A 23532-nucleotide genomic window follows, 5' to 3' on the forward strand; every position below is an offset into this window, starting at 1 on the left:
GGACTAGAAGGTGGCAGGAAAAGGCTGCCAGGTGCAGTGTTGGGAGGCTGTGAAGGAGGAATGGAGAATGCAAAAGGGGAGGAACAGAGAGGGGAAAAGACTTCTTAGTTCACTGGCAGTGTGTGGTGCACAGCGGGGGTAAGGAGACATGACTTGGGAGGAGGTGATTGGACAGGGAGATGGAAACTGTTGAGTGAAGTGTGTGGGGACCATAGGTTTCATGTCCTCTCATCCTCATCGTGTGTCATACTCTGCAAATGCACCCATCTGTCTCTTCCATTTTGTCCCCCCCCCCCCCCCCCCGCCTTTTCCGCCACCCCACCCCCTTCCAGCCACCCTACAATATGCCTGGCAGCATTGTCCTGCGACCTTCTACTCCCCGAATGCTTACCAGACAGTGTTCTTCTCCACCCCATGTCTATCCTGTTATCCCTCCCCCTTCCCTTCTTCACTCTGGATTGCTGCTTTCGTGCACCACAACAGTTGCAGTTGACTAGAGATAACGGTCGCGCGCGCTGCGCGGCGCGTGTGCGTGTGCGTGTGTGTGTGTGTGTGTGTGTGCGTGCGCGTGTGTGCGTGCGTGTGTGTGTGCGTGCGTGTGTGTGTGTGTGTGTGCGTGCGGTGTGTGTGTGTGTGCGCATGTGTGTGCGTGCGTGTGTGAGAGAGAGAGAGAGAGAGAGAGAGAGAGAGAGAGAGAGAGAGAGAGAGAGAGAGAGAGAGAGGGGGGGGGGGGGGGTGCCTGCTTTGGTGAATATTTTCTGAAGAAGGCTTTAGTCAAAAGCTTGATGTGTAAAAGTGTTTTTGTTGTGTCTGTCTGCAACTCAGTATGTCATCTTTATGGCGAGTAGCAAATCATATGCTGTATAGCAGGCATGTATCTGAATGTTTTTGCTAAGAGCCTACAGGCACATGTAATTGTCAGAAACGTTCTCCGATCAAAGTAGTATTTGCTCTGTCCCAGTGGAAATGTTTTCAGGTGGCCTCTTTTTAAGGTAAGAGATTGCAAAAGACTGAGATGAAGAGTAAATATAGTTGTTGTTAAGCAAAACAGTCCAACAGAACATGGGGATGGAAAAACACTCACTGGCTTTACTCCACAAAAACATAAGAAGCTTTATACAAAGTTTAAATTCCTATCATTACAGGAAAATTATCAGTCGAATGGTTAGATGTTTTATGTTTATCAGAATGTGCTCTTGAAATTGTCACTCAGCATAATGAAAAGGTAGGGGTAGTGCCTGTATAGATCATAACTTAGCAATACCAGTAGTATGCAGATACCAGTGGGAAATATTTTCAGCCACATCAAGCAGTTAATCAGAGGTGGTAAACTGAATTACCTGGATAATTGTACAGATTGAAATATGAATTCTTTATAATAGTTTTTTATTTTCTCTTGCATTAAATAAAGGTAGAACAGCACATTTTTAACACAAAGTGCCCCATAGTCCAGCAATGACTTTGTGATCTTGCATTGCATCCTGAGAAAAGAGCTTCCAGAACAAGATAACAGAAGTGAACATGTAGAATGGCGATTGGTACTGATATTAACTGTTAGCAGTATTTGAACATTGAGTCAGTTTCCAGAATTGGGTGGTCACATCACTGTAGTGCTTCACAAAACTGCTAAAATAGCCCCTTTTAGAACCTAGTAGGACCTTAAGTACAACTTGTCACTTGTCTGTTAACGTGTTCTGGCGTGCAGTTGGCAATTAGTAAATAGCATTGCAAAGGCTGACTTGTGTCGTTCCAAAGACTATCTCACCATCTATTGGATAGTGAGTGCTTACGCAAATCATACCAATGAGGAAGGTAAAAAAAAAAGTTAACTTTAACACCTACGTCACGCTAAATTATGGAGGTGAATTAGAAGGGTCTCTGGTCTATGGCGTGTGGCATTTTGAACACTTGGCATTCTTCCTATGGTGCCGAATGAGCTAGCTTAGAAATTGACGGTGTAATTCAATGTCATGAGCACAGCAAATCAGAATCCTGTATTCCCTTCGTGATAAATGATAACAGACAACTGAAAGTGGATGGCTGTGCTTTGACCTGGCAACAATGAAATCTCCCATGTTGGAGCAGGAAGCAGCTGTAAATATGGTAAATGCTATAGCTTCATTGGTGGATGTTACACAATATGGCATGTGAAATGCCTTCAGTCAAAATAAATATTGCTACTATTATTTAGTAAGAAATAGCAAAATGGTTGAAATAGACGAAGGATTGGCTATTTTGAAAAGGATATTATGGAACTGTACCAACTATCTGAACAGGACACTTGAATGAATGAACAAATCTTATGTTGGTTTTGGAGCTAGCAAACATCGTAAGACAGTTCCAGTTGTAATTGGAAAACCTGAGATATGAGCTTGCTACTACCAAGTATTTAAATATGTAATGAGATTCCTTTCAGCTTAATATAAGACTTTTACCAATCATATGCCAAATTCATCTTATACAAAAGCAGTAATACACAAAAATTGTAACTTAGGTGGCAGCTTAATAGGTGCAATGAGTTATGATACAGTGCACAAGCAGAGGTCACAACTACTTCAAATTACATTAATAACTGACACAATAAATTTTTACACTCAATTTTAAACTTTTGATGTATTTTTACTTGTTACTATTAGCATTCCAGCACCAAACAAAACAAGATTACATGGCCTTTATTACATAGGTACTTACAAATATTAAAAGTATAATATTCTGAGGACAAATGTAAGGATGTAGAGGCTTGTCTCACTAGGGGTAAGATAGATACTGCCTACAGGAAAATTAGAGAGACCTTTGGAGAGAAGAGAACCACTTGTATGAATATCAAGAGCTCAGATGGCAAACCAGTTCTAAGCAAAGAAGGGAAGGCAGAAAGGTGGAAGGAGTATATAGAGGGTTTATACAAGGGCGATGTACTTGAGGACAATATTATGGAAATGGAAGAGGATGTAGATGAAGACGAAATGGGAGATAAGATACTGCGTGAAGAGTTTGACAGAGCACTGAAAGACCTGAGTCGAAGCAAGGCCCCGGGAGTAGACAACATTCCATTAGAACTACTGATGGCCTCAGGAGAGCCAGTCCTGACAAAGCTCTACCATCTGGTGAGCACGATGTATGAGACTGGCAAAATACCCTCAGACTTCAAGAAGAATATAATAATTCCAATCCCAAAGAAAGCAGGTGTTGACAGATGTGAAAATTACCGAACTATCAGTTTAATAAGTCACAGCTGCAAAATACTAACGCGAATTCTTTACAGACGAATGAAAAACTGGTAGAAGCCGACATCGGTGAAGATCAGTTTGGATTCCGTAGAAATGTTGGAACACGTGAGGCAATACTGACCTTACGACTTATCTTAGAAGAAAGGTTAAGAAAAGGCAAACCTACGTTTCTAGCATTTGTAGACTTAGAGAAAGCTTTTGACAATGTTAACTGGAATACTCTCTTTCAAATTCTGAAGGTGGCAGGGGTAAAATACAGGGAGCGAAAGGCTATTTACAATTTGTACAGAAACCAGTTATAAGAGTCGAGGGGCATGACAGGGAAGCAGTGGTTGGGAAAGGAGTGAGACAGGGTTGTAGCCTCTCCCCGATGTTATTCAATCTGTATATTGAGCAAGCAGTAAAGGAAACAAAAGAAAAAATCGGAGTAGGTATTAAAATTCATGGAGAAGAAGTAAAAACTTTGAGGTTCGCCGATGACATTGTAATTCTGTCAGAGACAGCAAAGGACTTGGAAGAGCAGTTGAACGGAATGGACAGTGTCTTGAAAGGAGGATATAAGATGAACATCAACAAAAGCAAAACGAGGATAATGGAATGTAGTCAAATTAAGTCGGGTGATGCTGAGGGAATTAGATTAGGAAATGAGACACTTAAAGTAGTAAAGGAGTTTTGCTATTTAGGGAGTAAAATAACTGATGATGGTCGAAGTAGAGAGGATATAAAATGTAGACTGGCAATGGCAAGGAAAGCGTTTCTCAAGAAGAGAAATTTGTTAACATCGAGTATTGATTTAAGTGTCAGGAAGTCGTTTCTGAAAGTATTTGTATGGAGTGTAGCCATGTATGGAAGTGAAACATGGACGATAAATTGTTTGGACAAGAAGAGAATAGAAGCTTTCGAAATGTGGTGCTACAGAAGAATGCTGAAGATAAGGTGGGTAGATCATGTAACTAATGAGGAGGTATTGAATAGGATTGGGGAGAAGAGGAGTTTGTGGCACAACTTGACAAGAAGAAGGGATCGGTTGGTAGGACATGTTCTGAGGCATCAAGGGATCACAAATTTAGCATTGGAGGCCAGCGTGGAGGGTAAAAATCGTAGAGGGAGACCAAAAGATGAATACACTAAGCAGATTCAGAAAGATGTAGGTTGCAGTAGGTACTGGGAGATGAAGCAGCTTGCACAGGATAGAGTAGCATGGAGAGCTGCATCAAACCAGTCTCAGGACTGAAGACCACAACAACAACAATATTCTGATGTCATACAACTGTTTATTGTTATAACCATTGTGAGCGGAGAAAATGCTGTTCACTAATGTCTAACAATACAAGTCGGCAAGGCTACGTGGGATACAAAAGAACGAAGCTTTAGTCAATGATCTGTTTTCTTACCCCTGTGCATTGGCTTATTGTGACAGTATTCTACAAAATTTACATTATTATTCTAATTTCATTCATTTCTTTCCTAATTAACAAACTTGAAGCTTTTTTCACTTCCTTTATGGACCCTATTACTTCTTCATTTTCACCTTTGACAGCACTTGAGAACATATTTAATTCATGTGTATCCACTGTTTGATTCTCTCCTTGCATGTTGAACCTACTTTTCATTTCATTTTGCTGTACCTCTGCAACTCGTCATTGTAATCACAAAATTACATAACTACACTTCGTGTTCTAATAATACCACATAAAAATTGGTCTGCCTAATTCAACATCTGTGAACCAGTGGATTCAGTTACTGAAAACCACTGCAACTTGCATGACATCAGTCCAATGCTTCAAACTGGATACAACTGTGTACCAACTCACAACAGCTAATAACTCACAGGTAACCAACATTGCCTGTGGTTGCTCTCTCTCTCTCTCTCTCTGTCTCTGTTGAATGAAGTATTGAGTCATATCAACAATGCAATTAATCAGTTTCATAAATTTGTATTATCTGATACAAATATCTGAAAATAAATGATGGATCCCTTCTAAGCAATTTTAACTGATGGAGATATCACAGTGGCCTATGGGATTTAACTTTTTTTATATATAAAATGATTACACATTATACAAACTTTCAAACCTTTACACCTATGGCTACAATGTTCATGAGTGATTGCTAGAGAAGATATGTGGAGGAGGAGCAGTAGGGTGGGTGTGGTGGTGGTGGTGGTGGTGGTGGTGGTGGTGGTATGGTTGGGGCAACTGGAAGCTGAGAAAATAGGTATCACACACACACACACACACACACACAGTGAGTGTGGGAGAGTGACAGTTCAGGAGAGTGTGTGTGTGTGTGTGTGTGTGTGTGTGTGTGTGTGTGTGTGAGAGAGAGAGAGAGAGAGAGAGAGAGAGAATTCAGCAGAAAGACTGCTAAGCAGTTCTCATTCTTTTCTTCTGTTTCCATGATTAGTGATATATTTTCAGTTACACCTTGAATCACATCTCTGGTTCACACACATTAATGATACCAGTGACATCTGGAACTGTGGCAAGCATTGCCTTTGTTCTTTCACCTTAAACCTTTAACACCTGCTTTGCAATCCACTTCATCTGTTCGCATTCCGCTCAATGAGGTACATTTGTGGATATTTGTCACCTCTCTAATTGCTTAATGAGAACCTCTGTCCATATGAAACAGGTAAGCACCAATAATAACTCAATTTTTACAGCTGTTAACGTTAGACACAAAAAGGTACCTCCCCTGCAGTCTTAGCTCCTATGGACACCGCATCTGCAGTGGGAAACTTGAAGTAGCCTAAAATGATGATAATCTTCAGAAAGCCTTTACAGATGTAAAATATTCAAAAACAGATTTCTGTATCATTTATTCCTAGACCAAAAGACTTGTTACCATTGTGAATTGGTCACAGACTGGCACTCCCCTAAAGAGATCAATTACATCCTTTGCCATGGCTTCTGCCTGAAAAGATACCATATCCCAAAGTGGTGTTCCATCTGGCAATATTTTAAATATTGTTTCTTCATTTTTAATTAATATTGTAAACAACCAGCTGAAAAATGGTCCTGTGAGAGCACAGAAATGGTGTATGTGCTCCTCTTTAAAATACATTGACAGAAAAGTGGGGAACTAGGTGCCTCAATCCTCATTCTGCTTCGTCACCAAAAATTTTGGCATGTGAACATACTTGTGCTCTTTTAACATATAATATTCTAAATCCTTTTCCCAGTCTCTCTTGGTAATGAAGCCTTCATACTCAGCCATCTCACTATCACTATCACTGTCTACATATGTCTGTGTTCCGCTATCACTGTCTTCATATGTCTGTGTTCCGCTATCACTGTCTTCATCCCTCTCTCTCACTGTTCCTTACCACTGTCTTCTTCTCTGCCACTTTCACTGTCTCTCTGTCCCACTGCTATTGTCTTTCTCATGCCTTCTCTCTTCTGTGCCATTGCCTCATCCTTTTGCACTCACAGTCTGCTACCTTTCTCTTCAACCACCATTGTCTCCTCTCGACATATGTCCTTGAGGATGGTTTGCTCTGGTTTTTGATCCCCTAGATTGGGAAACTGTGGGTATAGGAAATGGAGGAAGTGGGCAGATTCTTTCGTGTTAAAGATCGCCGCTCTGAGGTAGGTCAGAACACCCAAGTGTGTGTATGGTCTCCATTCATTTCTCTTTTTTGATTTCCACAGTCTTTCTATTTTGCTCCAACTGCTACTATCTTCATTCATCTCTATTTTTCTTCTATTGCCACAATCTCCACTGACCATTGCTCTCTCTTCCATCTTTGGCTCTCACTGATTATTGTCTTCATCCATCTCTCTTTCTCTTTCATTGCCATTTTCTCTCTCTCTTCCATCCTCACTGGTTCCCTGCTACTCTCTTTCAGCAGAAAAAAAGCATAAATATGTTTGCACCCTAAAATTTTTGTTAGGGAGGCAAAATGAGGATTGAGGCAGTTTGTTCCCCATTTTTCTGTAAGTGTCTTTTAAAGACGATCATATTCATGTCTTCTGTGCTGACGGGCATTTTTCAGCTAGTTCCCCCCCCCCTCCCCCCCTTTTACAGCAGGATTTGCTGCTTATATAAAATGAATTCTGTGGGTTAGTAAAATTTTGTCAATTCGTGTTTCAACACATTATATACTTTGCCACATATAACAACAAGCATAAAGTGTGCATAATATGAAGTTAACACAGTATTGCATGTCATCCTACATAGGTTCCCAACATTTTTAGGCTACACATACGTTTACCAAAACATTTTTTTTGCAAATACAAAAAATTTCATGTGGCAAAATAATTTTTTCAAGATGCTTAAGCCACCAGGTGGCACCATCGAATAATTTTCAGGTCGAGACAGCCTCTACAGGTGTGAAGTGCCCAATATACAAAGACAGTGCATCATAACATTTTATCATGAAAAAATGGTGATTAAAAGCCTCGGAACCCTTGCCATTTGTTCACTACATTAATTTAATCTACATTTATTCCTCAAACTGGATTTTACTTGCATAAGTAGGGTAACTTTGAACCTCTTTATCTCGGCAATGGATAATGATATCAGAAAAGTTGTGAAGTTCCCAGAGAATATAGTCTTTAGAACAGTTTTGACGATCTACCATGAAAGAATTTGTAGAAGTGACCACGCCACAACTGGTACTTTTCATATCCAAAAATCGTGGTTTTTTGGGGTTTTCTCAGGAACTACCGTTAACAAATGGTGCTTTTATAAGCTGCCTAAAGTCCACTCTAGACCAAAACAAATGCAAAAAACCAAACAATTTGCTGGGGCTGGAGGAAGTGTGTAATGTTTAAATTTTGAGCCGTCTTCTAGGACAGCTACAGTAAACTTGTTATTCCTGTGTTCGAGATAAGCTAAGATATGACACCCCCCCCCCCCCCCCCCTGAAAAATGGCATTTTTGTGCACAGCTTTTTGGAACATTGGTATTGAGCACTGTTGTGCATGGTCCAATATAATATCAATTGATTCACAAATGTTGGTCTTAGTGATTAATTGTTTATAAAGGCTGGAAGAGTGGGCAGGGACTAAAAGATTTAGTTTTTAGTTTGATTCTATTCTGACCAAGTGAAACTACTACTACTACTACTACTACTACTACTACTACTTCTTCTTCTTTCACGAGAGGATAGTTATTTTCTCTTTCCAGTAATCTCAACTCTAATCGAAAGGTTTTAATCCTTTCTCATGGATTACTTGCTCCATACATAATTGCCATGACAAAGGTGACCGTACCTGAGTACTTAAAAATGACGTATCAGAAACTGGGATGAACAGTAATTGCTGCAGGCACAACTTGACTGGTAAATAACAAAGTAAAGAAAAGAGCGAAGTAAACAAGCAATTGTATTTTATGACAGTGGTAATAATTCTTATGCCAAAAGGGACATTTCCAGGAAGACTTTCCATAACATTTATCAGACCTGAGAATTTAAAGTATTCAACTGTACTAATTATTTGATAATACTACAATGATAAAGCAGTGCTTTCATGCGAGTTTTGCGACAGAAAAATTATGAATTGTTTCATTAAATAATTATTTCGTGTTGGCCACATTCTGACGTAACAAACTACTGTAGCCACTAAATCATTTAAATTGTCCCGCATCTGACAGTATTGTAGGTCTCAGTATAGAGTTTCCTATACAGGAAAAAGCAAAGGTAATTCTAATATTTGTTTACTTCCAGAAGGGGAGTCCTTGCTAAAAAGTTGCTGCAGGGATGCAGTGTGGGTGTAGATGGTTGATGACCATATGAAGGGTGCCCTTGGTCTGTCTTTTGTTATCTCTTTTTGTTCCTGTTTTCACAAAGTTCTCTTACATTAGATTGACAGATGACTAGAATTTGAGATATCCAGCAATAAAATATTCTGTTTAAGAACTTCAGTGAAGGAGCACAGAAGCAGAGTGCCAAGGCTGATGTCTTAAACACTAAAAACTGTGATCACCCCTTCCCTCATTCCTAATCAGGAATTTTCTCATTTAATTTATAAGTAGTTGGTGTCTCATACAAACCTTTCATTTTTTTTTGAGGCAGTGTTGCCTGACCTTTAATGTACTTATGGAAGGTAACTTCAAGTTATTTCAGATGGAAGTAGTGATGAGGTCCTGACCACACAAGTCATTTATAGATGCTTGGTCATTTAACAGCTTATGCTTCATGAAGTTTCATCTTAGGGAAGCTGCACAGCATCAGCTGTGCAAATAAACTACATCATTCCACCAACAGTGTAGCCATTGTGTACACATTACATAAAATTTGAAAAAGATTGCTTCCTTGGAGAAGTCCATTCTGTAATTGCCATTTAATATTTAATTATTTTTTCTGGAGGAGGATTCCTGATAAGCCTCCAGTAAGAGATGCAACATCAAAGTGTTGTTTAAAAAAATTGGACTTTCCATGTACCACAGGTGGCAGGCATATTTCATATTTACAAAAGTAGCAATTTGTCCTTTCTTCAAAACCATTCTCAGGATATTGAACTAAATTCAACATTAGCATCTAATGGGGCTTCCCACATCTAAAACCATTTTCTTCTGGGTTGGGGTTTTAATTGATAGTTGCTGAGATTCTGTTCAAAAACATTGATTTTATAAGTTTAAATAATTGATGGTAGAGAAAATGGGTGGAAGTTGTCTACTTGCTTGATGTACATTCCTTGCTTCACTGGTGGGTTTGTCATTGTTGGTTTGTCACTATTGAAACTCTGGTTTAGGTGGAATGTTGAGTTTGGTGTCAACCAAATCAGTTTTAAAGGTGCACAATCTTGCAGTTGGAAATGAAACTGTTATTAAATGGTTGGTACAGGCTGTAGACAACAACTCCAGTGAAGAGCAGAGGCGGTGAGTGTGTGTTTTGTTTACAGGGCTATATGGATCTTCTCCAAGGACATGGAAAATTATCCCCCTCCCCCCCCCCCTTCTTCCCTCCCTCACTGACCATTAATTGAAAGGGGTCAGTTGAAGCAAATACTAAACCAAAAGAGCATATCTGCAGTTACTGCATGTTTTATGTTTGGGAAAATTCGAAGGCAGTAACATAAATATGAAAAAGAAAACAGTCTGCCGGCCGGAGTGGCAGAGCGGTTCTAGGGCCTAGTCTGGAACTGCGCGACCGGTACGGTCACAGGTTCAAATCCTGCCTCGGGCATGGATGTGTGTGATGTCCTTAGGTTTGTTAGGTTTAAGTAGTTCTAAGTTCTAGAGAACTGATGACCTCAGATGTTAAGTCCCATAGTGCTCAGAGCCATTTGAAAACAGTCTGTACAGCAGACAGCACTTTGTAGCTGCGTGTTTGGAACTACTCGTTCATGCTGCTCATTCATTAACATGAACATACAAACTATTATTAAATTGAGGGTTAGCACATTCAACATCTACTTAGTTGTGCCAAAGAACAACACCAGCGTGAGTTTACAACAGTTAAAATTGCAAAAGTGTGGAGCACCAAAAAAAGTCTGTTTTCTGCCTGTTTTCCTTCTAGCAATCCCTTCAGTAAGTGTTAGATTGTTTAATTTCTCATATACCTTGAAGTTTCACCTTCCTTACTGGCTGGATAATATTTCCAGCTGGTGATCAATTACGTACTCCAAGAAAATCAAGAGACAACAGTCGAGTTGGCGTAAGACACTCTCCGATAGTTGTAGTGCATTGGATGCAGCAGCTTCACGTGACAACTCAGTCAACTGTGTAGTGTGATTTTTGTAAATGATTCCACGGTACAGCCTCATTGTTGCAACAGCTATATACACTCCTGGAAATTAAAATAAGAACACTGTGAATTCATTGTCCCAGGAAGGGGAAACTTTATTGACACATTCCTGGGGTCAGATACATCACATGATCACACTGACAGAACCACAGGCACATAGACACAGGCAACAGAGCATGCACAATGTTGGCACTAGTACAGTGTATATCCACCTTTCGCAGCAATGCAGGTTGCTATTCTCCCATGGAGACGATCTTAGAGATGCTGGATGTAGTCCTGTGGAACGGCTTGCCATGCCATTTCCACCTGGCGCCTCAGTTGGACCAGTGTTCGTGCTGGACGTGCAGACCGCGTGAGACGACGCTTCATCCAGTCCCAAACATGCTCAATGGGGGACAGATCCGGAGATCTTGCTGGCCAGGGTAGTTGACTTACACCTTCTAGAGCACGTTGGGTGGCACGGGATACATGCGGACGTGCATTGTCCTGTTGGAACAGCGAGTTCCCTTGTCGGTCTAGGAATGGTAGAACGATGGGTTCGATGACGGTTTGGATGTACCGTGCACTATTCAGTGTCCCCTCGACGATCACCAGTGGTGTACGGCCAGTGTAGGAGATCGCTCCCCACACCATGATGCCGGGTGTTGGCCCTGTGTGCCTCGGTCGTATGCAGTCCTGATTGTGGCACTCACCTGCACGGCGCCAAACACGCATACGACCATCATTGGCACCAAGGCAGAAGCGACTCTCATCGCTGAAGACGACACGTCTCCATTCGTCCCTCCATTCACGCCTGTCGCGACACCACTGGAGGCGGGCTGCACAATGTTGGGGCGTGAGCGGAAGACGGCCTAACGGTGTGCGGGACCGTAGCCCAGCTTCATGGAGACGGTTGCGAATGGTCCTCGCCGATACCCCAGGAGCAACAGTGTCCCTAATTTGCTGGGAAGTGGCGGTGCGGTCCCCTACGGCACTGCGTAGGATCCTACGGTCTTGGCGTGCATCCGTGCGTCGCTGCGGTCCGGTCCCAGGTCGACGGGCACGTGCACCTTCCGCCGACCACTGGCGAAAACATCGATGTACTGTGGAGACCTCACGCCCCACGTGTTGAGCAATTCGGCGGTACGTCCATCCGGCCTCCCGCATGCCCACTATACGCCCTTGCTCAAAGTCCGTCAACTGCACATACGGTTCACGTCCACGCTGTCGCGGCATGCTACCAGTGTTAAAGACTGCGATGGAGCTCCGTATGCCACGGGAAACTGGCTGACACTGACGGCGGCGGTGCACAAATGCTGCGCAGCTAGCGCCATTCGACGGCCAACACCGCGGTTCCTGGTGTGTCCGCTGTGCCGTGCGTGTGATCATTGCTTGTACAGCCCTCTCGCAGTGTCCGGAGCAAGTATGGTGGGTCTGACACACTGGTGTCAATGTGTTCTTTTTTCCATTTCCAGGAGTGCAGATGACTGTTGTTCTCACCTGCAGCCATTAGTGCTTCACAGCTGAAAGCTGGCAATAGGACTGCTAGCTATTAGGGGTCTTCTTACGCCAAATCAAGTACAGTTATAAAACTCTATGGTTCTTCTCATTCATTCCTTCAAGAGCCCCACAAAGAATAAGTAATTGCATTTTCTGTTGCTGGCAGATTTTTAGAAACCAAACTGAGGGCTGTGTTGCTGCTCTGTTCTGTTTCCAATATCTATGAAAATACACATAGCAGGAACAATTGCCCTCTTTTTCAATGTTCTCTCCCTTTTCACTGAATGATCTTGGAAATTTAATTTTTGGGGGAACTGATAGTGCCTAAAAGATACAGCTGCTTTAACTGATTTTTCACCTAACTTTTAAGATATTCTAGCTCACTCAAATGTTTACTCTTTAGTGCTTTATCCTGAAAGCAATAGACTGCCGCACAAGTCAAATTGTGCCATTTCTTGAGTGTGGGTGACTGCTGTAGCAGTTCACAATCAACAGCTGTAGAGATTCTGTGATGTATCTTGTTTATCATTTCGTTGCACTGGAGGTAGGTTCTACATCTATACTCTGCAAACCATTGTGAAGTGAATGGCAAAGAATACCTCCCACTGTACAACTTTAAGGGCTTCTTCACATTCAATTTGTGTGGAGAGTGGGAATCTAATCTTGTTTTTGCAGTCCGTACGTTAGTGATACATAGGTAACTGTTCCTAGATTCCTCACTCTTGACACTTATTTCAGTTAGGCTTTCACAGTATAGTTGGACCATCTTCAGGAATCTACCAGATCAGGTTTTTTTGGCAACTCTGTGACACTCTCTTGGGTCAAACCAACCTGTGACTATGATGCCCTTCTTTGTACATGATCAGCATCTACTGCTAGTCTGCAGATGGATCAAACACACCTGAGGAATATTCCAGGAGTTGTCACCCAGTGTTTTGCAAGCAATCTCCTTCGTAGACTAACTGCATTTTCCCAGTAACCTACAAATAAATCAAAGTCTGGTACCTTGACTGAGCCTATGTGCTGATTCCATTTCTTATTCCTACAAATTGTTATACCCAAATATTTGTCTGAGCTTACTGATTTTAATTGCAACTAATTAATATTGTAATTACAGGACACTACATTATTTCATCTTGTGAAACAGTTTTACAAAGTCATTAATATGCAACATGAGTAGCAAGGATACAAACACACTTTCCTGGGATATTCCTGGATTTATTACCTGTATCGATGACTTTCCATCAGAGATGATAAAATACTGTGTCCTCCCTAGAAACAGTCGCAAATTTCATTTGATATGGTTGTCTTTCATTAATAAGCATTGGTGTGGCAGTGACACAAATGCTTTGTGGAAGTCAAGAAATATGGCAGCTGCTTCACTGCTTGATCTGTGGCTTTCAGGGTGTCGTGAGAAAAGTGCAAGTTGAGTTTCACACACCTGAGTTGCCAGAATCCACACTAGTGGGTATGGAAGTGGTTAGTCTGATCGAGACACTTCATTGTGTTTGAGTTCAGAGTATGTAATGTGATTTCTCTTCTTTTCTACAACTCCCCCTGCCCTCCCTCTAACCTGCAGGTTGCCTGAGACTGCGGTCGTGTGCGTGTGTGTGTGTGTGTGTTAATGATGAAGGCCTTAGTGGCCAAAAGCTATAATTGTGTGAGTCTTTTTGTTGTGCCTATCTGCGAGTCAGCTTTTCTGCTATATGGTGAGTAGCAACTTTTCTCTATACTGTTTGTTGTTCAAAAATGTTCCTTATTAACGTATTCATGGTTCTAACATTTTAACTTTAAGGAAAAAATTAGAGAAAATTGAAAATGTTTTGTAGAAAAAGAATAGCATTACTTGAATGTCATTGTGGCTATAAAATTATAACATTACTCAAGAACTTACATTAACAGCACAGGAAATTAAGAAAGCATGGGAAACAAAATTTGGACGTAACTGTCCTACAATCAAGTCAAACCTGTTACAAGTATAGATATGAATACAATAAAGGGAAACATTACACGTGGGAAAAATATATCTAAAAACAAAGATGATGTGACTTCACAAACCAAAGCGCTGGCAGGTCGATAGACACACAAACATACACACAAAATTCAAGCTTTCGCAACCAACGGTTGCTTCATCAGGAAAGAGGGAAGGAGAGGGAAAGACGAAAGGATGTGGGTTTTAAGGGAGAGGGTAAGGGGTCATTCCAATCCCGGGAGCGGTAAGACTTACCTTAGGGGGAAAAAAGGACAGGTATACACTCGCGCACACACACCCATACCCATCCGCACATACACAGACACAAGCAGACATTTGTAAAGGCAAAGAGTTTGGGCAGAGATGTCAGTCAAGGCAGAAGTACAGAGGCAAAGATGTTGTTGAAAGACAGGTGAGGTATGAGCGGCGGCAAATTGAAATTAGCAAAGGTTGAGGCCTGGCGGATAACAAGAAGAGAGGATATACTGAAGGGCAAGTCCCCATCTCCGGAGTTCTGACAGGTTGGTGTTAGTGGGAAGTATCCAGATAACCCGGACGGTGTAACACTGTGCCAAGATGTGCTGGCCGTGCACCAAGGCATGTTTAGCCACAGGGTGATCCTCATTACCAACAAACACTGTCTGCCTGTGCCAATTCATGCGAATGGACGGTTTGTTGCTGGTTATTCCCACATAGAAAGCTTCACAGTATAGGCAGGTCAGTTGGTAAATCACGTGGGTGCTTTCACACGTGGCTCTGCCTTTGATCGTGTACACCTTCCGGGTTACAGGACTGGAGTAGGTGGTGGTGGGAGGGTACATGGGACAGGTTTTACACCGGGGGCGGTTACAAGGGTAGGAGCCAGAGGGTAGGGAAGCTGGTTTGGGGATTTCATAGGGATGAACTAAGAGGTTACGGAGGTTAGGTGGACGGCGGAAAGACACTCTAGGTGGAGTGGGGAGGATTTCATGAAGGATGGATCTCGTTTCAGGGCAGGATTTGAGGAAGTCATATCCCTGCTGGAGAGCCACATTCAGTGTCTGATCCAGTCCCGGAAAGTATCCTGTCACAAGTGGGGCACTTTTGTGGTTCTTCTGTGGGAGGTTATGGGTTTGAGGGGATGAGGAAGTGGCTCTGGTTATTTGCTTCTGTACCAGGTCGGGAGGGTAGTTGCAGGATGCAAAAGCTGTTTTCAGGTTGTTGGTGTAGTGGTTCAGGGATTCCGGACTGGAGTAGATTCGTTTGCCACGAAGACCTAGGCTGTAGGGAATGGACCGTTTGATGTGGAATGGGTGGCAGCTGTCATAATGGAGGTACTGTTGCTTGTTGGTGGGTTTGATGTGGATGGACGTGTGAAGCTGGCCATTGGACAGGTGGAGGTCAACGTCAAGGGAAGTGGCATGGGATTTGGAATAGGACCAGGTGATGAATCTGATGGAACCAAAGGAGTTGAGGTTGGAGAGGAAATTCTGGAGTTGTTCTTCACTGTGAGTCCAGATCATGAAGATGTCATCAATAAATCTGTACCAAACTTTGGGTTGGCAGGCCTGGGTAACCAAGAAGGCTTCCTCTAAGCGACCCATGAATAGGTTGGTGTACGAGGGGGCCATCCTGGTACCCATGGCTGTTCCCTTTAATTGTTGGTATGTCTCCCGAATGCGAGTCCAGTGTGCTAACCACTGTGGCACCTCGCTCGGTTAAGGTAATGAGGAAAGAGGTTTTAGTTAGGGTGGCAGGTGATCGGCGTGAAAGGAAGTGCTCCATCACAGCGAGGCCCTGGACGTGGGGAATATTTGTGTATAAGGAAGTGGCATCAATGGTTACAAGGATGGTTTCCGGGGGTAACAGACTGGGTAAGGATTCCAGGCGTTCGAGAAAGTGGTTGGTGTCTTTGATGAAGGATGGGAGACTGCATGTAATGGGTTGAAGGTGTTGATCTACGTAGGCAGAGATACGTTCTGTGGGGGCTTGGTAACCAGCTACAATGGGGCGGCCGGGATGATTGGGTTTGTGAATTTTAGGAAGAAGGTAGGGGTGCGGGGTGTTGGTGGGGTCAGGAGGTTGATGGAGTCAGGTGAAAGGTTTTGTAGGGGGCATAAGGTTCTGAGGATTCCTTGAAGCTCCGCCTGGACATCAGGAATGGGATTACCTTGGCAAACTTTGTATGTAGTGTTGTCTGAAAGTTGACGCAGTCCCTCAGTCACATACTCCCGACGATCAAGTACGACGGTCGTGGAACCCATGTCCGCCGGAAGAATGACGATGGATCGGTCAGCCTGGACTTCAGCATTGGTGATGTTGGGAGTAGGATTAAGGTTTTTCAAGAAGGATAGAGAGGCAAGGCTGGAAGTCAGAAATTCCTGGAAGGTTTGGAGAGGGTGATTTTGAGGAAGAGGAGGTGGGTCCCGCTGTGACGGAGGACGGAACTGCTGAAGCCCAGGCTATCAGATCCATCGTCATTCTTCCGGCGGACAGGGGTTCCACGACCGTGGTACTTGAACGTCGGGAGTATGTGGCTGGGGGACTGCGGCAGCTTTTAGACAACACTACATACAAAGTTTGCCAAGGTAATCCCATTCCTGATGTCTAGGCGGGTTATCTGGATACTTCCCACTAACACCAACCTGTCAGAACTTCGGAGATGGGAACTTGCCCTTCAATATATCCTCTCTTCTCGTTATCCGCCAGGCCTCAACCTCCGCTAATTTCAAGTTGCCGCCGCTCATACCTCACTTGTCTTTCAACAACATCTTTGCCTCTTAACTTCCGCCTCGACTGACATCTCTGCCCAAACTCTTTGCCTTTACAAATGTCTGCTTGTGTCTGCGTATGTGCGGATGGATGTGTGTGTGTGTGTGTGTGTGTGTGTGTGTGTGTGCGCGAGTGTATACCTGTCCTTTTTTCCCCCTAAGGTAAGTCTCTCCGCTCCCGGGATTGGAATGACTCCTTACCCTCTGCCTTAAAACCAACATCCTTTCGTCTTTCCCTCTCCTTCCCTCTTTCCTGATGAAGCAACCGTTGGTTGCGAAAGCTTGAATTTTGTGTGTATGTTTGTGTGTCTATCGACCTTCCAGAACTTTTGTTTACTAAGTCACATCATCTCTGTTAAAAGTATCACTTGATATGATTAATCAGTTTGAACTGAGTCTTTTTTTGTTGTGACAAAAAAAGTGACCTATGTAACAACCTCCTCTTCATACTTACCCCTTGCTGTAAACAGTGCACATTCAAATCACTGACTAGACATCCTAATTTAACTTTTCCATCGTTTTCCTAAATCACCTCAGGAAAATGCTCTCACTTAGAGCCACTGCTGGAACTCCCCATTCCCTTCAAATTCCAATATTTGTTAAATTAATGTCCAATTGTAGTAATTTTGATGCTGAAAGGAGGAGAGGCTTTTTGGGAAGAGGGTGAAGGTAAATATCTGTAAGAACAGGACAAAATCCACAATGGATAAAAAAAAATTTATTCCTTCTCCGTAATGTACAAAAGGATTAGTTTTGAATTAACAACGGTACTTATATTCACTTTTATTTTGTATCTATCTTTGGCTTTAATACACAATTAAAAAATACAATCATTAGTAATTTGTCTTTCACCTACAGAAATTACTTATGGCAAACGTCATTATTACGAGGGTTATTCCAAAAGTAAGCTCCGATCGGTCGCGAAATGGAAACGACTATGAAAATCCGATAAAGCTTTGCACAGATGTGTTGGGTAGTGTCTCTAGTATAACCCCAGTTAGCATCACGTCGCTCTTCTCATTTCTGAGCTCGCAGTGAGTGCGTAAAGATGTCTAGAAAATAGTGTCTGCCGCCAAGTACGAGGGCCTGGTGAGAAATTTCGCCTGAAGCTATGCAGCCAACATTACATAACTGTCGTGCTGTTTCGTCTTCACGACAATTCTCAGCCGCATTCTGCAGGGGCAATGAAGATGCTCCTGCATCGTTTTCAAATGGAAATGTTAGATTACCCACAATACAGTCCGCAATTGTCTCCCCCTGAGTTTCATCTCTGGTCACATGAACCGCTGTCTATGAAGACAACATTTTGACACAGACAACGAGGTGTAGGCCAGCGTGGAGAATTGGCGGAAAGCACTGGCGGCTGCCTTCTGTGATGAGGCTATTGAAAAGTTGGTACAACGCTATGACAAAAGTCTAAGTCAGAACGGCGACTACGTAGAGAAGTAGCTGAAAGGTGTAGCTAATTGTTACAAGTAAAACATTTCTGATGTTCACTGTGGTTTCAATTTGGCAATCAATCGGACCTTACTTTTGGAATAACCCTCGTAATACAGATAAAGGAGTGTCTGAGACCTTGACTACCCTAGTGTACTGAGCACTGAGAGGGCAACTCTGTAAGCCCATTACTTCATGGATCTCAATTACTCTTCAGTTTTGCAGTTCTAAATTCCTAATACCAAATTTTTTGCGATACTTGCTCATGTTCCTGTGATTTGTAGCACCATATGAAACAACAGGAGAGTATTTGTTTTCACTGAAATAATACAACAGTACAGTTTCCTAAATGCTTCACTGACAACTGAATTGTGAGAAATATGATGCTGTACTGCATGTTTTCTTTAGCGATGTGGCAAGGATTTATAGGAATTTAATATTTAAGTTCTAGCACTGTTCTAAACAGAATAAACATCTGATTTGTAATGTTGAAGATGGATTTTGGGCCACAATACAACTGACATAGTAGAGAACTAACTTATCATTGAAAATCCATCTTGTTGAATTTCTACATATGTATAGTTTTTGTGTTATATAATAAGGAAACCATTGAAGAGGGTTATTCTCAGGCCATTAGTAAGCAGAACATGATATTTACTAAAAATTCATTTAAGTGCACAGAAAAAAAATTGCAAATCTCTAAGGAAGTGTTAAAAGTTCGATATGTATTTCTGTAAAAGAGAGTTGTGGAGAAATTTTAAGCCAGATCTTATGACTTAGTAAAATGCAATCATTGATTATAGAAAACAGATGTAGGTGAAAGCAGACTTGGACAACCCACTAGCGAACCACAAAACTAAATAAATAAAACTTACTTCTAGTCTGAGAAAAGGAAATAAGAAGCAAACTAATGAATATTAGCACAGTGTGAGCTAATGGCACACAGCAACATGTAAATTATGAAGCTTTTGAATTTCGCTATAGAATGAAAGAGTGCAATATGGCTTTCTGCTACAAAAGAGGAAACTGCAACACAGTATTGACGATGAGGTTGGATGGAAGGTAAGATTTAAACCATTGTATCCAAACTGTAGACATTTCTATACAAGGGGGCGCACTGCTTTGACTGCTGTAATACTATTTCTCATTATTGGTATTTGTGGAGTAATGCGTCATCTTGCCTCTGATTCCTGGAAACATGGCCAGTGACTACTGTATTTGAAGACTAAGTCAGTAGGAAAAAAAGCATGCATGGCTAAAGGAGAAAAATTGTTAGATATCATTATTTATAAGTTTTATGGTACACAGTGCTCTCTTTTCAAACTTATTTAACATGTTGACTGCCATAGGGCTGGCAGTAACCACAGCAGAGCTGTATATTTGATGCCATGGCATGGCATGGTAGGGTGGTGAAACATCCATCACTATGTGTGCGGTAGTCAAAGTTTTAAATCAACAACATCATTAGAGGCAATTCGAGAGAGTAACAACTGTTGTTAACTCATGTAGCTGCTTAAAACAAGCATCCATTGTGGTGGTTGCTTGAATGTTAATAGATACTGTGATCCACTTCATAGGCATGACTGGAAATGCCACAAGGCAAGCACTATAACAAGCGATTGGAAATCACTGAAACATCAGTAGCATGGTTCAAATTATTTGTAAAAATTGCAAGTCAAGAGACATGTGGGCATTCTAAAACAATGGTGAGAGGAACACCACGTAATATGGAACTGGGAAGGATACCACATGCGTAGAGGGGAAAAAATGATAGTATAATACAGCCAAGTGATAAATGGAAATAAAGTACTGAGATTACTGTACAAAAAAATCCTCAGATCTACCGGAACAATTCCTGTGGAGACATGACAAGTAATAAAATATAAATTTGCAGCCGAATAAAGTGCAGAAAATTTCCTACTTATTATTGAAATACAACTTAATTTTTTGAATACACTGATAATTTTTAAAGAATAAAGCAGATTAACAATGAATACTACACATTTATTTACTTGTTTGAAGATGGGTTTCAAACATCTCATTCAGTCTTGTATGTCACATATTTACCCTAACTAACAGATATAAGCAAGAGAAAAATCTTGATTGGAAGACAAATTCAGTAAAAATACATCACTGTTCATGGTATAAATGTTGTTAAACTTGTCTACTTGATTTTGTGAACATATTTGCTTATATGAAACAACAAATCGAGTTTAAATAAAACCCATACTGAGAGCTGGCGACATTGTCCACAAGGTGAGATCTCTCTACTGCTGGCATTTCCATGCAGTTGACAAAAGAAAGTGCTAAACCACAAGAGTATATTTTGAGTTGTCGTATGCTATATGGTTGGTTAAATTCAAATACAAAACCAGAACTACAATAAAACAATTTATGTAAAAAGATACTGCTTTTTTTATGTTACTTGTGGAACTGTTACCAGCATGTGATGTGTGTGAATATATAGCAGATAATGTAATTAGAATAATCTTTACTAAATCCAGGGTTAGCACTTTCTTCCATCGACCCCTTCATTTGTATCTACTACTAAGCATTTCATATAACAACCTATTGTAACTGACAGCTATGCTGAAATGTCAGACCAAATACTGTTCAAGCTCTCCTATATCCATACATAAATACAACCTTATAGTATTCCTACTTTCCCCATTTTCAGAAAGCTTAGTTTGATCACAGCTAACAGATGATTACAACATAACAGAGATATAACTCGACAAGAGAATGTCATTAGAGTTATAAAAGTGAAATATCATTTCCATAATACATTTCTCTCATGATCCCAAATATGGGGTCCTTTTCAATGAACGAAAGTCTTACTTTTTTTTCTTTCCTTTTATCCTCCTGATGAATGAATTAATCAATCAATGTTAAGCATTTCATTTACAGTATTCTCGTAACAATGATATAAGACTACAAGGCTCCATTATTAAATATTCGAGGGACACTTCACGTAAGATGAAGGAAAATTTTAACCTAAAGTTGCTTCAAAGAAGAAAGGAAATCTACACAGATTTTAATTAAAGAGTGGTTTTTTAAATTATATTATGCTTATAGCATACCAACTGTTTATGAAAAATATGGTGACAGCACCAGTTTAATATATTTTTGGCACTCTTCTCCAATGTGTGCAAACTACACATAAATTAAAATATTTGTAAATCAAATAATGAAATTAATAACTGAACATATTTTTGACATGCAACATACAGAATTCAGAGGGAGAACAATTATTCCAGTGAAAACAGTTAGGGCATGAGTGCCACCTGAGCACCGTAAAAGACCATGCATATTTATGCTCCATCTCCGGGAGATAAAGACTCTCACTCACACACACACACACACACACACACACACACACACCCAACAATGAGCTTTGCCTTCTTGCACACTGGGACAATTTACTGAGATGCATTCAAAACAAATAACAATGAGAAAGTCCCCTCTAACAGTAAAAAAGGACTTGATTACTATCATACCACAAAATGTCACAGTACACTTTTAACACAAAATGTTACAGTACACTTGTTCGCCCACTGCTTGAATACTGCTCACCGGTGTGGGATCTGTACCAGATAGGGTTGATCAAAGAGATAGAGAAGATCCAAAGGAGAGCAGCACGCTTTGTTACAGGATCATTTAGTAATCGCGAAAGCGTTACGGAGATGATTGATAGACTCTAGTGGAAGACTCTGCAAGAGAAACGCTCAGTAGCTTGGTACGGGCTTTTGTTTAAGTTTCGAGAACATACCTTCACCGAGGAGTCTAGCAGTATATTGCTCCCTCCTCCGTATATCTCGCAAAGAGACCATGAGGATAAAATCAGAGAGATTAGAGCCCACACAGAGGCATACCGACAATCTTTCTTTCCACAAACAATACGAGACTGAAATAGAAGGGAGAACTGATAGAGGTACTCAAGGTACCCTCCGCCACACACCGTCAGGTAGCTTGCGGAGTATAGGTATAAATGTAGATGTAGCAGATTAACAGTCGGCAAATGTAACATCTTATGTTGGATAAAGAGGATCAGTTTGACAAGCAATGTCGTTTTCACAAATCACATCCCTACTTGAAAATTTATTGTTAATCTCCATGACTAGGACAGTTAATAGTGGACAAGTTCTCCAGCAATCCAATGTTCTTTCACTGTCCCCATTCCACTTCATTTACTCTTTTTTTTCTGGCTCCCTTGCAGTGTTCCGATTCCTATAACATATCTTTCTGTTTTCATGCATTACCTATTTCTGATCTTCAGTGTATATGCTGAGCTATCCTAAAGAAAAAACTTTCTTCATAGTTTTGCTGCTGTTGCTGATGAGCAATTTAGTACATCTTTCTTTATATCCTGCCACTGTCTTCCACATATAGTCTTGATGTAAATACAGCCAAGAAATGACAGTAGTTGAGTGATCAAGCTCAGAAGAAGTGGCAGACTTTTTCCTCTACAGTTCACTTACTTTCTTATATTAGAAGGGCCTGTTTTGCAGTTCCCACAAATGTCCTACAGCTAGTCAGAATATTTTTAACAAACTGTTATTATGATGACATGGCACAAGAGGTAATCTGACCAGATAAAACTACAATAATCACATCTGTTGGAGATAATGCTTCAGACTTCCCCACTGGGGGGGAAGTTTTGCCTCTCTGAATGCAACAGGACTGAATCAAATTTGGAGAGAAAGGAGGTGACAGAATGCTGTACTTTGCAAACATATAATCGATGGTAACAGTGTACTGACAGAATGACTCCAAATTGTGTGTGAAAGTTAAAGTCAACAAGTTACTGTGTTTGTTATATGTCATCTTAATCATGGTCTACATCACCTAACCCCTTTTTATAAATATGTAACTTTCATATGTCCAAAAACAAAGTGATGCAAGATTTTACTGATCATTAATCTAATACATTTATAAATATGTATGTGAAACAGGTTTGTTTGCTTCAAAGCACCA

The sequence above is a fragment of the Schistocerca piceifrons genome, chromosome 5, assembly GCF_021461385.2.
Source record: "Schistocerca piceifrons isolate TAMUIC-IGC-003096 chromosome 5, iqSchPice1.1, whole genome shotgun sequence".
NCBI lineage: Eukaryota > Metazoa > Arthropoda > Insecta > Orthoptera > Acrididae > Schistocerca > Schistocerca piceifrons.